General features: G+C 42.0%; 1 protein-coding gene and 1 long non-coding RNA gene across 5 annotated transcripts in view; one reads left to right on the top strand and one right to left on the bottom strand.

The window, feature by feature from the left end:
* Positions 1–1,696: 1,696 nt before the first annotated feature.
* Positions 1,697–5,593, bottom strand: LOC135578432 (uncharacterized). The gene is made up of 2 exons (XR_010470014.1): positions 5,457–5,593; positions 1,697–2,943 (listed from the first exon to the last, which is right to left on the bottom strand). It is a non-coding gene; the product is annotated as an uncharacterized LOC135578432 (long non-coding RNA).
* A 106-nt stretch (positions 5,594–5,699) lies between these two features.
* The window catches only part of CALCR (calcitonin receptor), a 171,392-nt gene continuing 154,582 nt past the window's right edge, over positions 5,700–22,509 (top strand). For 3 of the 4 annotated variants that reach the window (XM_065051080.1, XM_065051078.1, XM_065051079.1), the window contains exon 1: positions 6,457–6,905. The gene's annotated coding sequence lies outside the window, so the exon portion shown is untranslated. Of the gene's footprint in view, positions 5,882–6,456; positions 6,906–22,509 lie in introns of those variants that run through there. The other variant, XM_005504928.3, reaches the window with a different exon arrangement.

Raw genomic sequence — 22,509 nt, 5'->3', positions numbered from 1 at the left:
CCTTCCAAGTATGTTTTATTTATGAAATATGCCTGCTGGGGGATTGTAGAAATTTCATAGGGCTCTAGCAATAGTTTCCAGAGAAGATTTGTACAATCTACAATATTTTATGAGTTACATACCATACATAGACCAGGGAAGACATTTATAGCAGCTGTTGGTTCATTTTGTTTTGAAAAGTTCTACTTTTTGATGCATGGCTGAGGTTTTCTCTAGAGTCATGTACAGCTACATACTGGCTTAGCGAGGACCAGGGTATCAGCTTCTGAGTGAAGCTGGAAAATACCTGCTGGGTCTGAGTGAATCAGGTGCTCACTCTTTGGAAACTTTCCCACTGCCTAGATTTTCATCACCCTGTTTTCTTTCCCTTTCCTTCCTCTGCCCAGAACAAGCAAAGTCCACTGTGTTTCTGCCATCAACATGTATAAGTACTGAGTGCTCTATTAATTAAGTTAGCATGTATTGCTAACGTCTAAATTAAAAGTCTCTTCTACATAAAAAACTGAATATGACATAAAAACTAATAACAGAATTTTCCATATTAGGGAATCTATTAATGTTTTCCTCATTCTTTGAAAACATGCACACAACTAATCACAGAATCACAGAATTGACTGGGTTGGAAAAGACCTCAGAGATCATCGAGTCCAACCCTTGGTCCAACTCTAGTCCGTTTACTAGATCATGGCACTAAGTGCCATTTCCAATCTCAGTTTAAAAACCTCCAGGGACGGCGAGTCCACCACCTCCCTGGGCAGGCCGTTCCAATGCCTGACCACTCTCTCTGTAAAGAATTTCTTTCTAATATCCAGCCTAAATTTCTCCTGGTAGAGTTTAAGCCCATGCCCCCTTGTCCTGTTGCTAACTGCCTGGGAGAAGAGACCAATTCCCACCTGGCTATAACTTCCCTTCAGGTAGTTATAGAGAGTGATGAGGTCACCTCTAAGCCTTCTCTTCTCTAGACTAAACAACCCCAGCTCCCTCAGCCTCTCCTCATAGGTCTTATGTTCAGGTCCCTTCACCAGTCGTGTTGCTCTTCTCTGGACCCGCTCCAGCACTTCAATGTCTTTCCTGAACTGAGGGGCCCAGAACTGAACACAATACTCCAGGTGTGGCCTCACCAATGCAGAGTACAGGGGAAGGATCACTTCCCTTGTCCTGCTGACCACGCTGTTTTTGATACAGGACAGGATACCGTTGGCCTTCTTGGCCACCTGGGCACACTGTTGGCTCATGTTGAGCTTCCTGTCAATTAGTACCCCCAGGTCCCTTCCTGTCTGACTGCTCTCCAGCCACTCTGTGCCCAGCCTGTAGCGCTGCAGGGGGTTGCCGCGACCAAAGTGCAGCACCCGGCATTTGGCCTTATTGAACTTCATCCCATTGGAATCAGCCCATTTTTCCAGTCTATCCAGATCCCTCTGCAGAGCCCTCCTGCCTTCCAGAAGGTCGACACTCCCTCCCAAGTCCTGTATTTCTCATTTCCTATATTTTTTTTGGTGTGTTTCCTAATTACTGATTGAAGGATTTTGTCTTTAGAAAAGTCTTTCCCTTTTAGAGGCATCTGTCTCAATTGCTCTCATTCCAAAATGTTTTGGAGATAATCTAAGAATGTCCTGAGTCGTGAACTGAAGAATCAATACTTGGATAGATTCAATAACATAAGTTAAAACTAGAAATTTAAGCAAGGAGGCAAATGTAATTACTCATGTTTTATTGTACATTAAGAAACCAATTTAAATTATTGTACATTAAGCAAGTGATTGAAATACATCTGTTGTGACATTCAGACAATTTGTACATCATTTTAATGAGATGTGTGATGGTGGATAAATAAATAAGAAGTCTTGATTTTCAGGTTTCTAAAAACAAAGCTTATGTAAATTAAAATATCATCCATTAATTTTGAAAAGGGCTGTCTTAAAAAAACAGCAGTTTCTTCTTGGATGACTTGATGGTTTCTGGGATTAGAAATAAAACACACACAGAATTCCCACCACTCAGTTGTTTGTGACCCAGATATGGTCTCCTCCTGGCACTTCCACCAGGTTGTTTCCCAATCATGTCATTTATTCTCTCAGACTATTTCTAAACACGAACACTCTTGTGTGTCCAAAGCATTAGAGGAATTGTTCGGACATGCAATCTTTTCCACTTCTCTCTCATCCGTTCTTTAAACTTTCTCTTTGGTCTCTGTAACATGTATTATGTCCAACAATGCTGTTCCTGAAAACTTTCTCCATCCTTAACTTACTTGGTAGAATTAGAGCTTCAAGTTGGAGGTGGTTTCACAGAGGGTCCAATGGCAGCGGAAGTAGCGTTTACATTGTAGCTTAATCCAAATTAATACTTACCCAAGCACAGCTGTTCTCTTATTTCAAGCAAGGAGAAGTGAGTCAACATGACACTGAAAGGTATATGAGAAATTTGCAGTATTTTGCCTGGTGGGAAGTTGCTTCACCTATTACAGGACTTCAAATATGAGTAAGACCAATGATATTGATGTATTTTATATTCTCTGTATTTGCTGATGAAAGGAATGTATGGGGAAGATGTCTTGTATCATGTTATGCAGTAGGTCTTTTTACATCATTAACTAACCCACTGCAGTACATCAGAGCCTGAGTTTACTGAATAACTCACACATTGTGCCTCATGTCAGTTCTGCTCTTCTGGTTTTACGCCTCCGCATTGATCAAATATACTCACACACCTTCCTGTAACAACTTTCCTAATTTACATTTGTTTCTCATGGCACAGAACTGTTCTGTTCCCCCAGTAATCCTAGTCTAAATTGTTTATATGCGTTCCATCCACTTGAGCATTTCTATAGTTTTCCTGATGTTGCTTTTCATATTTGAAATGGGCTTCTTCAACTGGCAGCAGCTTCATAAAGCTGTTTACTTGTCATTCTTCAAATCCCTTACTCCAGAAGGACATCTTTTTCTGAAAATAAAAAGAAGTTATCCGATTAGGGATGCATGGCCAGTACAGCAGCTATACTCACTCCATGAACTTCCTTCTCACAGAGCTGACATGTTTACAGGCAGGCAGGGTTAGGAAGCTAGCATTGCTGCCGATAGTGCTGCAACCATCCTCATACTTTTCAATCAAGTCACTTCTAGGGGTGCAAAGTCGTGATTACAGAGTTATATGCAAAAGAATTAAACATTCTTAAACAGTCTTAATAATGCTAATCTAACTTGTGCTGAATCTAACGGAAAATTTCCATTCTTTTCACCCTGAACTGGATTCAACCATATTTATTGCCATTTTTGTTTAAATGTTTTCTTTTACTCCTTCAGTTTTTCCATCTAATATAGAACGAAGCCTTTACTCAAATACATTATTTATAATCTGTTTATCAAAGGGTACAGCAAGACGGCACAGTCTTCTGGAGACAGCTCAGTGCTCACACTTCCTATGCTTCAAACAAACTAACCATGAACAAACCCTTATCTGATGATACTGTGCTCCAGGTAGTCCCTATGGGGTGTACCATGCCATGTAGTGAAGATGTACAAATGATGACAGGAAATAGTTCACCTTCAAACAGCTCACAATGCAGGCATCTGCAAAAGATTGTGGAAATATTGCTTCATGGAAAGCTTACAGGTCCAACTGGAAAGTTTTTTGTTTTTTTTTTTTTCAAATTTTGCACGTGAGAAACAAAATTTGGACAGTGTCTGTTTCATAAGTGGTACCCCTACTTGTAGACCACTAAAAGTACACAAAATAGGAAAAAAAAATGGAGTAAAGGAGACAAACTACAGAAATGCACAACTTTCCATACTGTATAGAAAAATGTTTTCCTTCATAACAGAATGAAATAATAGAAATCTTGGAATCAGGTTTTGACTTTCTTAACTTCTCACATACAAAGTAACACTATAATCTCACAACATGTAACAGTAGCTCAGCCACCTCTTTTGTGTAGAAGTCAGAATGCTCTAATGACTCCTGTGCACAAACAGAAATAAAACCTTCAAGGTACAGCTAATAATAATTTTTCAGTAGTTATTTATGGGCCTGACCAGTATTTTACATGCCTGCCAAGTAGCAGCTACTCATGCTTGCAGTCCCATGGGGCACAATGGAATTGCTTAGAGCAGAACAAATCAGAAAGTGGTGCTTTTGTGAGCAAGGTAACGGTTAAAAAAATGAGAGTTTATTAAAAAACACCACACCCAAACCTTAGAAAAGCTATTTCCGGATTATGGGATGACAGATTTATACTTCAGCAGATGAACACTACTCAGTAAGAAAACAGAGCAACATAAAATCTGTTTAGAAATAAGTATAAAAACAGTCACTGAGAATGTGATGCTTTCCAATAATAGAACAAACAGTATTAGCCAGACAACATGCAAAAAACCTAAAGGGGTGGACTATGGAATAAACTGGTGATAAACCTGCCTTTACATAGCTCAGCTGCTTTCTTTATCTTTTAAAGCAATCTGTACTTATTTTGTGACCCACACAAACCCCTCTAAAACCTCTGGAAAATACTCCAGGCTATCAGATATGAAAAAAGCTTTCTTTTTTCCCCTCTTTGAACTTACTGCTGCAATGACATAAAGGGAGATTCTCCTACACTCCCTCGACTTCACCTTAGGGTTTTGCTTTTCAGCAGTTCCTTGTCCACAAACATCTCAGGTACTTAGAACCATGATTCATCCAAGCCCACCAAAGGGCAGAGGGAGTATGAGAGGGACACGACTGTCACTGTTCTGTAGGGGTGCTGCTCCATGGCTCCAGACCTAGTGCAGCTGATGAAAACCTTCCCTAACTTTGCTGTTCCTGCCAGAGAAAGCTATGAAGTAATTGTGGCATTATGAGAGCTCGTAAAAGCAGCTCCCACTGATTGTCTTTGCTATCTCCACAACAGTAAAGAGAGAAACCAACAGTGAAAGTTTAAATCTTAGAGGGATGATGATTTACATCAGTACTCCTTGAGTGTCTCATCTTTCATCATAAGTTTGCCCCTACCCCCTTTCCCCCCCACCCCAATATATCCTAAGAAGGACAAATTTATTTTATGGTACTAACTAGAGGCACCCTTTCAAACAGCTGCTGGAAGAGGTGAGAAGAGGTTACTTTTTCTTGGAAACTGGTGTGTGCCCAGCCCAGCACTTCCTTATCAGCACTAAGGTCGCTTGCTCCTCTCCCTCCTCAGCACAGCCCGAGCTGTGTGGAAGCAGGCAGAAAGGCCTGCAGCTGGGTTTGCATGGAGGTTTCTATGAGAAGGGCAAGCTGAAAAAATTTACTGTAGTCTGTAAAAGAAAGCAGTATTCGGAAGAAAAACACTGGAAAACCACTTCAATAGGAGCTAACTTTCCATTCGAAAGTGAGCCAGACGACTTGAAAGCCAGTATCAAAGTTCCTTTTATTTGATGGCAGAAACGCCCTTCGTGAAGAGAGACGAAAGAAAAAAGCTACTCTTAGCCGGGTGGTGGTACCTTTCAAGCAAGTTTGTTTGCCTCCTGACTCCATCTGCTGGGAAGACACCCTACTACCTGCTGTCCGCGCTGCCACGTTTGGCAGGAGCGCAGAGGTGAATCACCGTGCGTTCACTCACTCTCCCAGCCTTACTGGGGCTCTCTGGATATTTAAATATTTGGCAGCTTGCAGCAATCATAGCGAAGAAGTCCTCCTCTGCAATACTTCACGCACAATCACCCGACACTCTCCCTCAACGTGGGCTCAATTGCCTCTGGTTGCCACTGTAGCAGGAGGCTGCTCTTCTGAGACCAGAGGCGATCAGAACAGAATCTTCCTCGGCCTCTCCTTATATAAGTTCTGTAACAGAAACGGGAATTTCGATGACTGCCGTCCGGTGAACGCTGCGGCCACCCCTTGTTGGTCCTTGCCAGCTCGGTGGACGGTAGGTAAATGGTTCACGCAAACTGCAAGAGCAGCGGAGGACACGGGGCAGACAGGAGGACACGGAGCAGCATCCCCGGCACGGGCTGGGCCACCCGGCCGCCCAGACCCTGCTGTCTCACGCTCCGTGTCCTCCTTTCCCCCGGCTTTCCCCTTCCGAAAGGTGCCCGCAACAGGACCGAAATGCTGGCTCCGGCCAGAGAAACTTCTCCGAGACGGGGAGAAGGGTGATGTGGGCTCCGGACGGACCCCTGGACGCTCAGGGTCCGCGCTGCAGCGAGGAGCCGGTCCTGAGAGGAGCGGGGCGCCCGGAGGCGACCCACCCTCAAAGCGGTCAGTGCCCGGCCGCGCACGGGAGGGACAACCGAGAGAAAGCGCTTTCGGCCGTGGGCAGCAGCGCTGGTACCCCCACCTCCTCCGTGGGGCCGAGCAGCAGGAAGCCTCTCTGGACCACGGGGCGGGTGTCATCTCCCCTCCGCGAAACAGACGCCCCTCCGCAGGTGCGGCGGGAGCGATGCGCGACCCTCTCGCCTTGCCGCCCCCGCCCCGCCCGCCAGCGCAGCGCCGGCTCCTGCGCGGCCGCCCCGCCGGCAGCAGGCGGCCGGGAGCCGAGGGGAGGCGGGCGCGGGGGAGGCGCTGCCAGCGCCGCCGGGCGCTCTCCGTCCGCCCCGCACCGACGTCGCGCGAAGCCCCGCCGGCGTCCGGGGGGGAGTGTGGGGTGGACGCGTCGCGGGCGAGGCGGCCGAGAGGAGGCAGATGCTTCCCGAGGCACAACCCCGCTGGAGGGGCTCGGCCGTGGCCAGTGCCTGTCCGTGCACCGGCTGAAGTGTTCGGCCCGCCCGCCCCCTCCGGGACGCGGGGACCCACCGGGCGAGTGTCGGGGAGCGGACGGCGCCATGCGCCCCTCCGAGGAGTGAAGGGCCGTCCGGGCTGCACCGGTGCGGGCGCCGAACCGCCGCGGAGGTGGCCCGAGGTGACGGGGAGGCCGGGAGAGGTGCCGCGCCAGCGCCGGGAGCGCTGCCACCGTAAGTCCCGGTAACTTCGCCGCCTGCCCTTCCCCAACCGCCGCCACCGGGAGAGCGGCCGCGGGGCAGGCGGCGAGGGAGAGCCGCGGGAGGTCCAGCGAGCGGCGGGGAGGGAGCTACCCGAGAAGGGGGATAGTCTCGGGCTGGTATTGCAGCCAAAAATAGGGGAGGAAAGGGGAAAAAAAAGAAGGAGGGGATTTCTGAAGCTCAGAACCGCATCAGCGGCGTGTGCAGTGCCATCCCGGAGGAGGGGGAGCGGGGGTGCGGGCGGGCGCCGGGGCCACTTCCCGGCGTCGGTCAGGGCGCGGAGGTGAGCGCAGTGTCCGCGGGGTGACGGGGAACGGTGAGTCCCGGAGTTTCCGCTGCGGCTTTTGCACTGGCGAGCGGGTCGCTGCCGATCCGGTATAGATTACAGGGAACAGCCGCTCTCCACCCTGGAAATACAGGGCATTTAAATGACACCTGAGTCACCAGTCCATGCTGCTCATTCATGTCAGATATTATTTCCGTGATATTTTTTATCTGCTGCACCGATATCCGTACTTTCTTTGTCATTTCACACTGTCAATGTAAAACCAACACTCGTAGGTTTCAGGGTATTGCCATGACGGTAGATTGATGCATGAGACTATTTACTGGATGTGTTCAAGTACAATATAAATGCCTGCCAATTTCGTCTTTAAATTGCTACATTGATTTCATTCTTGTCGACTTTCTGACAAGGGTAAAGTAGTTGACAATTTGTAAAGAAAAGAGGAAAACTTCTGTTTTATTTTAATTACAGAATGTCAATTGTAACCAAAATGATGAATGAAGAAAAAAATCATTCATAAAAAGGGTAAATAGAAAGATGCATATCCGGAGACCTCTTGTAGTCAATACTGTCAATATCTAACAGATGCCTTCCTGCCACACTTTTACATACACTGGCTACCACTTGAACTTCTTAAGGGTAATACAGCATGAGATGTTCTTCCTAGGACCATGCACTTTTCTTGTTACTATAGAGCTAAGCAGTCTGGCTAAAGGGAGTTTAGAATGAATTAATCAAACCATTGCATTAAAATGCTATTTTTTTTTTGTAGGCACTGAATGAAAAAAAAGCCTTTGCTTCTGCTTGTTTTCCCCTGCAGTGTTCGTAGGATGGTATTCAGGTGGGGAACCCTTGTGTTTGGTAGGTGAAAGGGTCCCTACACTGCTCTAGGGCTGAAAGTATCAGGGCTGACTAGAGTAACGTTTCTCTGCTACCAACAGCTCAAACTGCAGGTGGTGTCAAGCTGAATAGGGAATTTAATTCACTGCTCAGAATCCTAAGCATAATTGTCAAGTAGGTAAATTTAATTCAGGAGAGCTAATATTTCTTTTTAATTTCTTCAGACATCTGACAACATTTACCAGTAGGTAACCTTTGCTATCTTACCTTTCTGGTGCTTAATATAGCTGTTGTATGTGGGCTGACAGGAAATTATTCTGAAGTAAAACATTGTGTTTCACTACCTACCAGGCTGTAGTAAAGTATACTAGCTTTATAAATCTTGAGTAAATGTTGGCCCTGTTAAGACCAATGAAAAAATCCCAATTAACCCCTCCTAATAGTGGGCTTCACTGTAGGTCTTCATTATCATTTATAGTGAGAGGCAGACAACTTTGGTTAGAAATTCAAGTGGCGATGTTTAAATCTGACTAGTGATGGCACTTCTAACAACTCTCCATAGTACTGCTTTAGAATCATGGGTAAGAGCCACACAAGTCTTAAGATTTTTTATAAAACCTACATATAATAAACTGTATTGTGCTTTCAAGAGGAATAGGCAGTTCAAATTTGCCTTATACTCTTTTACAGGCAGTTTCATCAGAATGGATCATAAACAAGTTGGATTGTAGTTTGCACATATGCCATATTTTAACAGAGGTATTCAGATAGTATGGGGGGAATATCGTCAGATTGCATTTCATATGACGGAGAAGTTCACAAATAAACTGCTAAATATTTGACTTACTATAAAATGTCAGGAAACAATTGAGCTATGTTACAGTTCTCTGTAGCTCATAAGCTTTAGCAGGAGATGAGGGAACAGAAGCATCTTTTCTAAAAACCTTGTTGAATATTATCGAATAATATATTCACAAAGATTAGCTTAATAAACTCACTGAATTCAGTTTAGCAAACTCCTTTTTCTTCATGTCTAAAGCAGAATGGTTTTGAAAATGATCTGAAAAAGTTGAAAATTTTCAGCGAAGATGTAAACATTTTACAAAGTATTTGCTGAATTATTTTTCTTCCAACTGTCTTCCAGATCAAAGTAGAATAGCACAATGCTTAAAAGCTACCCAATTAGTATTATATGTTAGTTTCAAATCTGTAACTATGGACCTATGAGAAGGTAAATGGGCATTTGCAAGTCCTGTTGTATTATAATACTGGCATGACCAACATAACTGCCAATAATTTCCACTAATTTTGTATAAGTGAAAAGGGAAGGAGAAAGAGCATATAATGACTTAGAGTTCCTGAAAATTATTATCTAGAAAAAAAAAAATACTCTTCTATATTTATTTTTAAAGTCATGCATGCAAATACTGTTTTTGAGAAACTGAGCAACTACATAATTGATCTGTACTTTACTGAAAATTGTATCCTGAAATTTAGTTCTGAAAATGCCCATTGGTTCTATATATTAGCAAGCTGGTAAGCTCACTTTTATTTCTTTTAATTGATATTTGGGTTCTATCTGTTGCCCTTAAGTCAATATTGAAACTCATATTAATGCTAGCACAGATCATACCTGGGCCATTCTGGGGTGATCCTGTTATGTGCTGAGCACTTCCAGCTGCTGTTTGTGTTAGAGTGGCATCAAGTCAGGTCCCTGCCTTGAGCTACAAGCACAGAGTAAAATTCACTGTCTTGAAAAATTTGTAATGCAAATAGTCAAGAGAGACTGAGACATCTTGTGGAAGGCCATGTAGGAGGCCAACAGATGATCTAGGTGTGAACATGAGTACTCCATACTTAACAAGGGTATGCTGAGCACCTTTTAACAAGTTTGAATGTTAATTGATTCTTCGATAGAGGTGCCCAGAAATGAAGGATTAGTGCCTTAAGGGTGTATGTTATTTCCCTCTAATCTTGTTTGCTTCAGTTTTACCCTCAATGTTTACTAGCATGCCAAAGAACAGCACATGATTACAAGTTGTTTGTTCTGTGCTGTTTTTTGGTCTTACACCCACTTTGCATTTGAAATTGCTTTTAGTCACTTCCCTGCTTAGGAAGGAGGGGGTCTTGCTGCTAGAAGCCTCTGGTACACAAGTGCAATGCAAGTGCCAGTGGCCAGACATTCCTTGTGGCCCAGTCCTGAGAAGCAAACCACTGGTCTTCAGATGGCTGCTGTGCCTAAGTGACAGAACCCCTTCAGGAGGGACCCTGGGAGCTCTGCATGGTACTGTGTTAGAGAGGTGGTGTTTTGTCTGAGGGCTTGCTACAATACAGATGTTGTAATGAGTGTTTCTGATGCAGAGAAAGCCTAGATGCAAATTTCCTAAAAGATAATTCTCATTCCTCTGAAGCAGGAGAATCAACTGTGAAAGCCCACACAGCTAAATACCACCGTGAATTAAAAAAAAAAAATAGTTTTATCTGAAGTTGGACACATGTACCCTAGATATTTTGTGCTGAAGCTTTTTGTTATTTTTGTTACAGTTATGCTTCCATGCATAGTTTTTGATGATGGGATTTGGCAGATGGAAAGAATGGAGAATCTGTGTGTAAGACTGGTTTTAAAACAGTTACTTGTATTGGATAAAATTTGAACTGGTTTTGCCTATGAAATGGAAAGACGCACTGAATTGCTTATATGGAGAACTAGCTAAAACAAGATGATTATGGCAAAGATATTTGCCACATCTCAGTCAATATGCAGCACTGCTAAAAATGCCGGGCTTGGTGCTCACCCAAAAGTTACAACTGGAAAATCCATACCTCATGCTAATGGTTGTATTTATGGGCATGTTTCAGCTGGACACTTTTTTACTCAAGGTGGTATCCACAGGTGTTGGAAGAGTCTTACTTCAGGTGATCTGCTGAACAAACCAAGGACATGGTTTTACCTCACCAGTGAGCCTGTGAGCCATTTAGTTGGCTCCATGCTCTTGACGTGACCCTTAGTTAAGGACAAGGGTCCCCAAGGTGGGGAGAACCTGGAGGTGGTAGTTACCCTCTGGTAGTGAGCTCCATTTGAGTGCTTGTGCTGCCTTGTATATGTATGCAGAGACTTACCACTAAACCAAGGAATCACAGAATCACAGAATGTTAGGGATTGGTAGGGACCTCGAATGATCACCCAGTCTAATCCCCCTGCTGGAGCAGGAACACCTAGATGAAGTTACACAGGAAGGCATCCAGACGGGTTTTGAATGTCTCCAGAGAAGGATACTCCACAATCCCCCTGGGTGGCCTGTTCCAGTGTTCTGTTACTCTCACTGTGAAAAAGTTTCTTCTCAAATTTAAGTGGAACCTCTTGTGTTCCAGTTTGAACCCATTGCCCCTTGTCCTGTCATTGGTTGTCACCAAGAAGAGCCTGGCTCCATCCTCGTGATGCTCACCCATTACATATTTATAAACATTAATGAGGTCACCCCTCAGTCTCCTCCAAGCTAAAGAGAACCAGCTCTCTCAGCCTTTCCTCATAAGGGAGATGTTCCACTCCCTTAGTCATCTTCATGGCTCTGGAAGAGGAAGGAAGAACAAGAAGTTTTGGTGTTCAGATATAAGGAGAAAGTGGAGCTATTAAACATAGTTTTTAGGAAACAGCATAGGGAATACGAGTAGATACAAAGCACATTAGAGCTGTGCTGCTGCGGATTTTTCCATGGTTCCCCAAATGCCTTCTGAATTAGAATCATATGGTCGACAGGCAAGGTAGTAACACTTTTAGCACGTTGCATACTGAAGTGCTGTAGCCCCCAAAGGTGGTTTATTGCAAGGATCAGCTTAAGCTGTGAACCAGAAACTCAGGGAAACTGCCAGGAGGAGCTCTCCTGGATCCAGGAGGGGACGGGCTGGTGGTGCAGTACTAGTGCTCTTACATGTACAAACCATACACAAAACAAACCGAAACATGCAGTTAATGCAAATGCACCCTATCTACTGCAGCTTGACATGATTGCATTACTCCTGCTTTTTTATTCATAGTAATCCTGTGTGGTTCAGTGAAGGTGACATGGAATGACATCTATTTTAAAATAAGCTTCTGGACCTTGGCTTTTTATGTCATTTACTTCAGTTATACTGAATAAAAGACCTGGCACAGATTGGGCAGAATTTTCTGTTCACATCATGCTTTTATTAGTATTTTTTGAAATAAGCATGCATTTCAGTTTCATGTGTCACCTTTCAGTGCTAGAGTTTCATGTGACAGTGTTTAGAAAATAATTTCCTGCTTGGTCATATCCAGCAGTGTATATAAGAACCATATCACTCTTTGTCTGTTGCTTTTGATGAATATTTTTAGCCATTGTCAAGATTTAAAGGAATAATACATTTTATGAAATTTGCAGTCTTTTTGAATCTATGGTTTCACTATATTTTATTAATGGTAGCTTGTTAGTAGCTTTGACTTGTTAACTTTAGTTGGTGATGTCATCATTAGCATGGGCTAAAGTTCAGGTTAGAAAATTGCTATTATTCAAAAGCAGGTGTTTAAAATTACTTTTTCCTCTTGGATGTGCTGCAAAGTGCTGAACTACCCCTCCACAATTAGAAAAGCAGATTTTTATTCTGTTGTTTTGTCCTAGAAACTGGACACTTCTGAAGGCAATGCCAACTGAGTTCACAGACATATTTGGAGGTTGCTTGAGTGAAAACGAATTATGTCTTATTTTCAGAGTTGTCTTCTGAGAATTAAGTTGACAATTAAAAATATCTCTTTTAAATAATGTGAAATGCTTCTGAAAAGTCTGTTGTTATTGCAAAGATGTCAAGGATCCATGTTTAAGATTGTGCTGAGATATACTTAGAAAAGAAAAAGAAACTAAACTCCTATTTTACTTTTTTATTAGTGACTAGAATGAGACTCCACATTTGGCACAGTGTCCCTTCAAAGGTCGGCTGAATTTTTTGTATGTAGTTTTTTATGATGAAATATATACTTAGTTTTCAGTGCTCACATAAGATTGCTGTAATCTATGACTCTGCTTAGAGCTTGATGGAAGAGTGAAGATGGTAATCAAAGACTGAATAAATTTATAGAGTGAATTAGGCACTTCTGTTTCTCTCAGGCAGCACTGAGGCATGTTGTAACATGACAAAGCTCATGTGACTGTAGCATTTCAGCTGTTACGTATGCAGATGGAATACTCTATTTCATTTAGTTTTGATTTCCCTCCAGCTGATATCAGTAGTGAGTGTGAACTACTTAGAAAAATCACAGGTAGCTCTGTAGTTGTATTCCATCGATTTTGTTTGTATTTGGATCTTCCCTGCAGGTTGCGTGTGCCAGAGCACTTATCTGCAACAAATCAAGCTGTCTTGATTTAAGTGATCTATGAAGTAGCGACATGAACCCCACAAGTGATTTTCCCTTTTAAATTAACCCCCATTATGAGGCAGTACCAAACTGGTGATGCCCCCCACTGCCTTCAGTACTGAACCTGTTTGTGTCACACTTTCTGTTTCCTAAACTACATTCTTTTGTGCAAATCTGTCACCATGTGATTTGCTCCAGCTTGCTTCCTTGATGTTTGTCTCCACTCATGTAGTCTTAGTTACCTCTAGCTGTGGAGCTGCTTCACCCCTAGGCTCTTCTCTTACATTGTGCTTCCCTTTCATCATTGAAACATGGTGATGTAATTTGCTGTATGTCAGCTGACAAGCAGATGGTAAGCATCTTGGATGGACAAGTATGATTCCTCACAAAAGAGAAATGAATGCTGTACCATAAAGTTACAGCTCTTTATATGTAACGGGCTGTCATCTCTCATCCATTGGAGTACAATGAACACCAAAAGATACTTGACGATCTTTAGATTGTCATGGAAGTCCATATCCAAACCATACTCACAGCCTGGAACACTCTGTGGGTGTGAACATTTCGTACTCTTAAACATGTTGTGTGCAGTCTCTGCCAGCCTTAAATATTGGAGGAGAGGAGAGAGAGGTTGCTTACGCCTTTTGATATGTACACCTTTGATTGCTTAGAGAAACTTCTTCATTTTTTCTTGGCCTTGGTAGAGAAGGGTATCTGAGACTGCTGAGTTTCCTCATGCAACTGAAAATGGGATCTCTCTTTATAAGAACTCCTTCTGTTCTTACAAGTGACTCCAGCTCCCAATGGGATCCTCATTTTCTTTTTTCTCCAAATGTGGGAACAGCAGGATGTGCAGTTCTAGCTAAAGGGCCTTGGGCAGGTTATACAGAAGTATGTTTTTTATAAGTGTAAGGAGTGATAGCCCAGGCCATTGAGAATGATATCTCGCGTTGGAAAAGCACCCCCATATGTATGATGTGTGAATGTTGGGCCTGGGCATGTGAATGAGTAGGTCGGAACACTACCCGCAAGATACGCATAGGAACATGACTGCAGACACTACATGAGTGTGGTGTGTTTGGAATAAATATTATTGAAAAAACATACTGTCTAACCTCTTGGTCTGGGCCCATATCTGTAAACCTATAAATTGAGAACTGTTAATAAAAGTGAGCTCAGCCTGGATCAGCTCTGCCTGGCTCTGCTCTCGCTGCTAACAAGAACTCTGTGCATCTCTGTCTGCATCTACATGCATCGTTCCTCATCACCACATCCAACTTCCTACTCTGCAAATAAGGTGGAAGGTGAAAGGGTTGGTTCGCTGTTGTTACCCTCAGCTGTGCTATTGCTGCTGGGGTGGAAACACTATGAAGACTGAAGGATATGTATGGGATGCAGAAATGACATCAAATAACAAAACAAAACAAAAAACAAAAAAAAAAAAAAGAGAGAGAAGGAAGTGTTTTGAAGAACTCAGAAGAAAGAGGTACTTTGAATGGTACACACATCTGTGCATTTCATGGTAGAGATGACCTTTTGGAAAGTTATGTTAAAAAACTCCTAATTAATAGACAGCACTGTCTTAGATTTACAAATATTCTAGCAGAGGAAATTGCATTTATACTGCAATACATTTTCAATTTTGCACTTGCAATGTATTGCAGATAAGATCACTGGTACTGGTTTCATTGCTTATACAGTTGCATGAGTGGATTATTGGATCTTAACTTTTTATACTGCAGCTTTTCCGGGAATTCTATATCTAGCAAAGGAAAATGGCAAAGAGGGTTAATGTGAGGCTGATTCAAAGGGTAGTTTGGTCTGACCAATTTAGAGCATCTCTGGTAATTCTTTGGCTTTGCTTCAGGCTGTTTAAGAACATTCACTGAGAACCTGAAAGAGTAACCCATAGACAGCTGATCATCTGCTCCTGACTGTGAAGAGATGCAGAGCTTGGAGTTTAGCAAATCCTTTAACCTCTGGGCCACTTCCTCTACTACAGGCTGCTCAAGGACTTGACTCGTTTAAGCCTCGAGCTGTTTGCATTACAATACAATATTTTCCCCTGTGTTCAAATATTGCCAAGTACATTTGGAGTTGAAGCAGGATCAAGTAATAAATAATAACCATTGTTACCATATGTTCTCACAGATAAAGCAGACCCAGTATGTTCTATCTGCTGTTTTTTATAGTATTTTTTGTTTTTATTATCTCATTGCATTTGATAGTATGTGTTTCCTAAAGACTGGAGCAATTTTAGGGCTGAAAAAAACACATGTATGTTTGGATTTATGTGTTTAACCACCAGATGACTTTATTGGCAATCAGATCTGCAGCGTTTTGAAGGAAACACATTCATGCCATGAAATGCCTAATATAATCAGAGGTTATCAGTGGAAAAAACCTGTAGGTAGTCACCGTATAACTCTCTCACGTCTTCTTTTTCACCCACTGTCCAAAATAATTTGTGTCTGAGATCTAAATGCAAACTAAAAATCCAAGCCCACTCCAGCATTGTCATTGCTATAGCTGTTTGAGTTGTCTGTGCAGTGATAGCAATGACACAAATCTTTGTATTTAAATTAGTTCATGGTGAAAAATGTAGCAGCCTACACTTTTAATAAGAGGAAAAGAAGTGGGCCTTAATGGCCTATAGAGTGTGAGAAATTAGTACGGTTAAGGCAGAAAGATTTTTTGCTTGCACTGTACACAGAAAAGGTCCTGTGGAATCTCAGCTATTAACTGAAGGTGTCTTCATACCCTCACAAAATATGGGGACAGTGTTTTATTAGTATAAAAGCTTATAATTTCTCTATTTACATAAAAAATTTGCAACATATGATCAGTATATTATTTACTATAATGCAGGTCATCAAATATGTTACAGCCAAGTCACACACCACATAAAAGAATACATTTGATAAGAGGTTTCTTGAAGTGATGAATTGTGGTTTTCAACTCCTATGTAGTTGCACATGGAGAAATCAAATGCATAAACATTTAAAGGTAGTTGTGCCAATTGCTTCACTGTAGAATTTTATAAAATGTATCTCAGAACTAATTTTACTGTTGAAAATGGTCAATTTTTTCAATAAAAAAGGGAAACATATTACTGAATTTCAGGATTTTTTAAATGAAATCTAGATTTTTACTATTAATATAAAATGCTTTTGCAGGTGTGAGGAATTTCAATTACATAAAAAAGTATTTTTTTCATATTAAAATAATATTTTAATTCAAACAACTACACCATAATATAATAAACGTCTTGTACTCTGCAATGGGAATGGTTTGGATGTACAAGGATGTGACAGCCTGGAGGAGATATTGGGAGATAATGCAGCCCTATTCACACTGCATACTTATGAAAAAAAAGCAAAGTTAACTGTCTCAGTCTTCAATCTGTCGAATTTATTTGGAAAATCTTAGGCAGATAATTTTCATAGTCTCTGAAAATCTCCTCTAGTGCAGGATTTATTGTTTTGTTTATGTTTGGGAATTCTGGCCACTATTTTTCTCTGAGAAATTTTTGTGCTACCATGTGGTGACTTGGCAGTAGATGGTTTCTGAGACAGGACTGAACCTTCTACCACTTGTGTAGGAACACACCCATACATGTGCAGCCCTGACCTTCCCAGAGCTTTGCTCTGCAACCAGTTTTGAGGTAATGTAAGCCAGTTTATGCTGCCTAACTGAGAGCAGACAGAACAAGACTAAAACACAAAGAAGGAGCAGGAAGATAGAAAAATAGCATAGATTGGGGGAAAATGGGAATGGTTTCAGGAAGAGGGATACTGAAACATGGATTAGGAATTAGTATTGAGTGCAATCGGAGTCAGAGACAAGAAGCATTTGAGAAGGACAAGTGTGTTTGACAAGTTAGATGCTGAAGGACAAACTGATGTCTGAAAACCGCTGACATTCCCAGGAAGAGGCATTTTGGTGCAAGCAGGGATGGGAGCTGGCAGGACACCAGTGCAATAGAAGGAAGACACATTGAAAGAGGGAGAATTTCCAGAATCACAGAATGTTAGGGATTGGAAGGGACCTCGAAAGATCATCTAGTCCAATCCCCCTGCCAGAGCAGGAACACCTAGATGAAGTTACACAGGCGGGTTTTGAATGTCTCCAGAGTAGGAGACTCCACAACCTCCCTGGGCAGCCTGTTCCAGTGCTCTGTTACCCTCACTGAGAAGAAGTTTTTTCTCAAATTTAAGTGGAACCTTTTGTGTTCGAGTTTGAATCTATTACCCCTTGTCCTATCATTGGTTGTCACCGAGAAGAGCCTGGCTCCATCCTCGTGACACTCACCCTTTATATATATCTGTAAACATTAATGAGGTCACCCCTCAGTCTCCTCTAAGCTACAGAGACCTAGCTCCCTCAACCTTTTCTCATAAGGGAGATGCTCCACGCCCTTAATCATCTTAATCACCTCCCCTCTTAATCATCTTAATTCCCTCCCTTCTCTTCCCTACTAAATAAATATACTGGAGTCATGAAGCCAAGAAAGCAAGATACTTAAGAAGGGTAGGAGCTGAAGGCCAGGGAAGGAGGTTGGTACTCCAGTGGCAGAAATTTTGGAAGGATCTAGGTCTGACTGGGAATTGTGAAGGGCACTGAAAGAATGGAGAATAGAAATAAGTGAGAAGAAGCAGCTGAGGTCTTGGAGGAGACAGCGGCAGAAGAGAAGAAAGTTCATAATGGAGGAGCTCGAGATGAGAGAGGTAATACCCTCGACAATGTGCTAGTCATACATGACCTAGAGTTTCATCAGTCTTCTGCTGTCAGCAGGTATTCTGTGAAGATTTCTGGTGGGCTTCTGGAAAATTCTAATATGATGAGGTGAAAAAGAAATAAAGGTATGTATGTTAATGGAAGACACTTGTACATCCTAAAACACCATTGGAATGGCTAGAGCATTGGAAATACAGAGCAGATGATAGGACACCTCAGTAATGGTGATGACATGTAGATGATAAACTATGGGAGGTTAGTAGTCACTCATAGGCACAGTCCAAAAGAGAAACATCAACCAGAGTTCACAGTAGAAGAGAAGTATACTGCAGAGGCACAAATGCAGCAAATTGCTGGTGAGTGTGAAAGTATCACGCAATTAAAAAATGAAAAGCAGGTGTTTGAGAAGATGTATATTAAATACTGCAAAGCAAACTGAGATCAAAGCCTTCAATGTGTGCAGCTGAGGAATGTCTGGGGAAAGCAGCCAGCAGCAATGCTGCTGTTAAAGAAAGGAAGGAAGGAAGGAGATTTATAGTCATGAGACATGGAACTTTTAAAATAAGAAGAAATAGCCATAAAAAGTAGCATCAGTATTGGGGTGCAATTTTTGGGACTGACTACAGGAAAAATTGAACTGTGGCACAAAACAAGGCTAAGTAGAGTATGAGAACGTTTATTCAATGTAGATAAAAGTCCAAGGATACAAGTAAGTGTCCAGATATCTCTATAATGGACACTACTGCAGAATTAATTTTAAATGTGAACTTTAGCTATTCATTAAATTTGATAAATACATTAAGAGGAGTGAAAACTGGAAAAGGATGTAGCCTGTTAGGCTTGTTTAATAGTAAGTTTCCATATGCGTTTGAAGATAGAATGTTGAATGCTTGCTGCAAAACCTAGCTATAGGGCAGTACCAGAAATCCATACTGCACTGTGATAACTATTATTTCCACTTTGAGTCCCATGGCAATAAAGACGTTAATTGGAAAAGTGAAGAAGCCACAGGAAAGGGTACACTTACTGATGGCAGTAGAGAAGAAAAATGATAGGGTATTCCATATATGCATAGATATTAAAGATCTTCAAGGCAATGAATCAGGAAGAAATGAACACAAGAACAATCCTACAATGATACAGGAACAAAACAACCCACTCACACTAAATGACATCACTTCCAAGCCCTCTCTAACAAGCATATTCATTATGTTAGATGCACAATTTGGTGCTGGAAAGTCAGATAGGATAGAGAGGGCAGCTAATTAATGCCTTCAAACACTTTATTCTGAAGGCATTGTTTCAAAAATGCCTGCTGATAAATCATCTGTGCAAGATCTATTGAAGAAGAGAGATCTTGAAATAGCAGAAATTCTCACTCTCTTACCAGACTGAATGCCACTTAAAACCACTAGTGTTAATCACATGATACTGAGGACATTTCTAAATCACAGATCCAAATCATTAGCAGACAGATGAATGGGAACAGTTGAGTTTTGGAACAGATTGCCCAGAAAGTCTGTGGAATTTCTATCCTTCCAGAAAACCAAAACTAGCCTTTATATGACCCTGAATTACCAGGTCTGACTTTGAAGGTAGCCCTGCTTTGAGCATGAGGGTTATTAGGTTATCTCTAGAAGTCCATTCCAGACTATTTTTTTCTATGACTCAGGTAATTACTCTGGTCTGGAAAAGAGAAATCCAAGCACATCCAAAACCAGGAGGAAGGCTAAAAGGCTGAGGGCACTAATTGCCCCAAAGGAACTGAAACTCAGAGTAGGGGTAGCAACTTACCTGCTAAGTAGCAGAAGTAATAGCATCTCTGTAAGAACTTGGAGGGAGAAGTGATTCTATTGTATAGTCCAAGAATGGCTCTAGAACTGTATAAAATATGGACACAGTTTACCTTGAAATAAAACGAAACATTCCATGGGGAGGTACCTCTACAGGATGTGCTGCATGAGCTGAGGGCATTTCGCTAGCGGTGTCCACAGCAACATTTATGAAGACACAACAATACACTGTCAACTGTCTTTTAAACATTATTCCTTCCATGCCTTAGATCTTTCTTCTTCATCCTTCATACAAAGGAAAATACCATTTGTTGTTGTTTATAAGATCTTTTAACATAATTGAAAACAGTTTTTTCAAAAAATCTAATCCCTTAGTAAAATCTAAGGTGGAAAGTAACAACAATGCAGAAATTTAAGAGCCTTAGGCTGCAAACAAAAATTTCAGAAAACTGATATACTTAGAATACCATTGAGAGCTAATATAGTGGTCTTGATGCAGCTGAAAAGTTGAAGCTCATCAATCTTAAAGACCATGGCAATATGACAGCCAGACTGTTAACTTTAATGTTTAATGCTAGTCCATGAGAACCTCATTTTCTCTGTGAATCACTGGCATTAGCCTGTTACAAGAGGTAGACCTCTGTTCTGCTTCATCTGCTTCCTTTTAAGGTATTTTTTAAGAGTCGGTTGCACACACTGAAAGAGAAGTAGTGTTTGCACAGGAGTTAGTATCTGTAACTGCAAGTGCTGCCATCCTGCCAGTGAGCCTGAAGCATGTCAAAGTAACTAATACAAATTGTGATCTGCTATTGAGAGTACTTTGAATACAGGATACTGTAAAATAGTAAAGATACTTAACTGCTTTACCATACTTAAGACCCCTCTAGCATTACTCGTACATTTTCATACCTACTGCAATGTGTGCATAACAGGAAGAGAGGAATATGATTCTGGTAAAATCCTCTTTGGTACACTGACTTCCTCAGATTCTGCTGAATACCAGTGCAGTACAATTATGTATGACAGAACTCACAGTTAATAGTAAAAAAAGAGAGGGATAGACTTTTGGAGAGGGAGGAAATCACTTCAGGTATTCACATATGCATTTGAGAGAGAGAGATCTAGTGGAAAACTATCTTTCCTCTTTCTCCTTCTTGTTCAACTTGCACACTGTTATTCCTGACAGTTTTTTCCTTCTTAATTCTGTTTGAAATTTCAGCAAGGTATTACCTTGAATCCCTGGGTATGGTCCAAGCATGAGCGTGGAAAGGGTGAGAAGGCAGCCTTGGTGTTCTTAAAAGTTGGTGAATTAGATAGTTTTTTTAATTGTATTAAAGCAGCATTTCCCAAACTATTTTCAATGATGTCCTCATCCTAAGTGAACTTTTTAGACAACCATAGAAAGTAAGAAGCACTGCCACACAGACAGGAGGAATGTAGTACTACTCCAAGTACTATACAAGTTAACTAGTGCCCTACAACTTTTCCCAAGAGGAGGAAAACCAAAATCTATCTGCCACATGGAGGTAGGCAGATTTAGTTTTTTTCTGTAGTTAGGAGATATAAAGTAAGATCTGTGTGCATGATGCAAATTCCTGTCACTCTGAAACAAGGTCCTTGCCCCATCTGCTTACAGATCTTGTTTTGCCATCCTACTTTGAGCCAATCTAGTTGGCTAGCAATAAAAATAATCCCTCTCTTTTGCATTTTTCTTTCCATAATTACTGCCACCCTCAGGCAGAACTCTCGTTTTCAGGGACTGGGAAACAATGTATAATGGTGATTTCCATAAACAAGTCAAAATCACTTAATTCACTGACCCGAATTTGTACATTTAAATCAATGGTTATGAAGAGCATCTGTGTTTTCATGCCTGGAGCAGAATAGTAAAATACAATAAAATTGCATGATATAATCTCCTCAGTGTCTAATGGGGAGTCCTGGCTGATCTCAGGTGCTCCCAGCACTGGGGCTGTACGTGGTGGCCTCAGAAACTGTAATCCAGGGAAACTCGATTCCAGCAGCACTTTCTGCTTTTTCTGGCCACGCATGCACAGGAATGTGGCTGTTGCAGTGATGCTGCTCCGAGCCATGCCGGCTCGCTCTGGTGCTGCTGGGGCCCAAAGTGATGTTGCCAGGCTGAGGTGGCACCAAACACATGAGACCATATCCTGCTCTTCACTTGCTGCCACAGGCTGCCTTGCTGTCGCTCTCAGACAGGCGCACATTTCCCCACGCTCAAGCCTGGCACAAAGGCAGCTGCTTGTCCCTTCACTGTGCTTGGGTTTGTAATGGAATTGTCTCTTTTGAGAGTCACAGGCATGAAAGCTCTGTGGTCATGCATTTAAAGAGTGGGCTTGACTTGCTGACACCCAGGTGCTGGCTGAGCACCAACTGTTGTGCTGTGTTACTAGAAGTAGAATGGTAAAATCTAGCGGTTCCCACGAAGTGGGTAGGTAGAACAATGTGAGTGGGCTCACCCTGATGTAGGTGAGAGGAAGAAACTATGAGGTTGAATAAAATGTATGTCTGTGCTGTTACCACATCAGTTGC

Source organism: Columba livia, chromosome 2, assembly GCF_036013475.1.
Source record: "Columba livia isolate bColLiv1 breed racing homer chromosome 2, bColLiv1.pat.W.v2, whole genome shotgun sequence".
In the NCBI taxonomy this organism is placed as follows: Eukaryota; Metazoa; Chordata; class Aves; order Columbiformes; family Columbidae; genus Columba; species Columba livia.
This window is presented reverse-complemented; position numbering and strand designations above follow the sequence as displayed.